The sequence below is a fragment of the Schistocerca serialis genome, chromosome 1 (assembly GCF_023864345.2).
Source record: "Schistocerca serialis cubense isolate TAMUIC-IGC-003099 chromosome 1, iqSchSeri2.2, whole genome shotgun sequence".
Classification (NCBI taxonomy): domain Eukaryota; kingdom Metazoa; phylum Arthropoda; class Insecta; order Orthoptera; family Acrididae; genus Schistocerca; species Schistocerca serialis.
Window position 1 is genome coordinate 163,517,350 of NC_064638.1, and position 3,134 is coordinate 163,520,483.

General features: G+C 46.2%; 1 pseudogene; it reads left to right on the forward strand.

Annotated features, from left to right (window-relative positions):
* Positions 1–340: 340 nt before the first annotated feature.
* LOC126419838 (5S ribosomal RNA) lies at positions 341–458 on the forward strand (annotated as a pseudogene).
* Positions 459–3,134: the final 2,676 nt, after the last annotated feature.

Genomic DNA, 3,134 nt, shown 5'->3' on the forward strand with positions numbered 1-3,134 from the left:
TTTCCTATTTTCCCACAGACAATGCTTCATTATCGTACAATGACGTTCTCCAAACGTACGTTATCATAAATATCCTCTCACAATTAAGACCTGTATTAGATAGTAGTAGAATTTTCTGGACAGGAGTTGGCTCTTTACGCGTGCTAGTCTGCGTTTTATCTCCTCCTTGCTTCGTCTATCATATGTTATTTCGCTTCCAAGTTAGTAAGATTCCCTAATCTTCTTCTTTGTCATCAGTTTTGATACTGAGTTTTTGCTATTCTCATTTTTTCTGCTCCTCATTGCTATTGACTTTCTTCGGTTTTCTCTCAGTTAACGTTCTGTACCTATCAGACGTTTCGCCAACGGCCTTGCCGCAGTGGTAACACCGGTTCCCGTCAGATCACCGAAGTTAAGAGCTGTCGGTCTGGGCTAGCACTTGGATGAGTGACCATCCGGTCTGCCGAGCGCTGTTGGCCAGCGGGGTGCACTCAGCCCTTGTGAGGCAAACTGAGGAGCTACTTGATTGAGAAGTAGCGGCTGCGGTCTCGGAAACTGACATACGGCCGGGAGAGTGGTCTGCCGATCGCATACTCCTCCATCTCCGCATCCAGTGACAATGCCTACAAGCTGAGGATGACACGGCGGCCAGTCAGTACCCTTGGGCCTTCATGGCCTGTTTAGGGTGCAGTTTCGTTTCGTATCAGACTTTTCATTCCATTTAGTGGGTAATTTTTCTCCACTTTAACTGAGAATAGCAATGTCAACAGCAGACCTCTTCACCACGAGTTTTACTCCCAGTCACGGACCATTTTTTATTCCCATTGTAAGGCGGCAGGATTCTGCTTCCATACATTAAATATTCTGTATATTCTGTTTGATTTATACTTATAGTAGATCATTGTTTAGAATGCACAGTCAGATTATTAATCATTTCATTAGCTGATACTGGCTAGCACCACGTACTAACAGTTTCTGTAGCACTGCATGTCTGGTATTTAATTACAGTTGAACACTGACAGAAAGGGCGACACTGACCATATATATCACAGGAGCCGCCGTCGGCTAAACAGCGGCTGGGAAGAGAGCTGTCGTGTTATACAGGGCCAGACATAGAGCCTATACTGCTCTCACAGGGAGGAGAGTGAGGAAGCTGCTGTTAATGCTGGAGACCCCAGAAATCCATTAGTGCAGACAGAGAGGGCAGGAGTCTGCACTCTGGTAGAAATAAAAAAAAAATTCAGAATAACATATCTGGAGCAAGAGTATCGGGGGGCGGAAAAAGGCGGTAAGACAGCGTTCTTGGGCGAAGGAATGCAAGGGGTCACAACAGAAGATCGTGGGCTGATCTCCGAGAAATCTTCTCCTGTGAAGGATCAGGGCACACTTCCTACCAACAAACAGAGACGCGTGGACAGCTAAGGTTGTAAGAGGGGAAATGGAAACTTAGAGAAAACCTTCTGAAATGGGTATAAGCATAAGGTGATTGGCTGGCAGATTCATGACCCCTGTAGTTGGAGGTAGTGTTTTCTCAACAGTCTCTGGGATTTGTCACATGAAAGTGTGGTGTCACCGCCAGACACCACACTTGCTAGGTAGTAGCTTAAATCGGCCGCGGTCCATTTAGTACATGTCGGACCCGCGTGTCGCCACTGTGTGATCGCAGACCGAGCGCCACCACAAGGCAGGTCTCGAGATACGGTCTAGCACTCGCCCCAGTTGTACGACGACTTTGCTAGCGACTATACGGACGAAGCCTTTCCTCTCATTTGCCGAGAGACAGTTAGAATAGCCTTCAGCTAAGTCCATAGCTACGACCTAGCAAGGCGCCATTAGCCTTACATAGTTTGATAGTTATCGTATAAATGTCTCAAGAAGAACGTCGTAAACCAACAAAGAATAAAGTTAAGTATTCGAGGAGCTGCATACTTTTCTTATTAGCATTCAATATTTATCCTGTTCCAGACTTCACGCCAGTCGGCGTGTGTGTACGCGTGCCTTTCTTTCGGCTACCCGTCACTGTGGACTGGCTGCATTGTCAGTCCACATCAGAAAGCAAACGTAAATGCTGCGTGTCTAGGAGGGAGTGGGGTATGGCATGGACAGGCACTTTCGTACAGGGATCGAGGGCCCCTCCCTGTGGGGGAATCGACTGAAGACCCTTCCCTCGGAGAATGAGCCTAGAGACTTCGCTGGCGACAGCTGCAGTGGATAACCTGATATAGTTCGAGAAGTGTTGCTTGCAACACAGGAACTGCTGGGAGTCGTTCCTCCATGGACAGGGTTGTTATTTGTTTACTCAAGTGACGATTTTTAGGAAATTTGTGTAAGTTCCTGTGGGACCAAACTGCTGAGGTCATCGGTCCATAGGCTTACACACTACTTAATCTAACTTAAACTAACTTACGCTAAGGACAAAACACACACACACACACACACACACACACACACACACACACACACACACACACATGCCCGAGGGAGGTCTCGAACTTCCGAGGGGGGAGCGGCGCCAAACGTGGGAAGGCGCCTCAGACCGCACGGCTACCCCGCGAGACACGACTTTTAGTTCAGTATGTAAGCTGACATACACTGAAGTGCTTCGTTACGGGAGAATACTTGAATCGAGTTTCTGTTCATGGCTACTAAGCGAAGAGATATCTTGACTAGTGTTCTGTTTGATAGTGATGTAATTTGAGCCCTAGGAATTTGCGGACGGCATACTGGGTCCACTATGTAGGCAGAGAATTGCAGGTACGCCACGTACATTATTTGCACTGCTGTCATTGTCACAACGAACGTATCATCGGTGCAGTACAACTGATGTCGGTAGTCCATTAGGTGATACGCACATTCCAATCTGGAAGATAAGGGAACACGCATAGTAAGTGTGTTGTGTTCCATTAGCTTGTCCAATGACTTTTTTTTTGGAAAGTGCCAATCAGGATATGGGTTTTCTGTTTCTCACTGTTAATCAGTATCAGACAATTCTGTATCCACCTAATAATTGGAGGCGTAGTCTAGAGAAAGTCAAATATATATTGTGCCAATCTCGAAATTACGTATAGGGTAGAATCCGACATTACGTACTTCGTGTTTATGCAATTTTTTGTAAGCTACATATTTTTTGAGAAAAAATAATTGACGGTATCAAG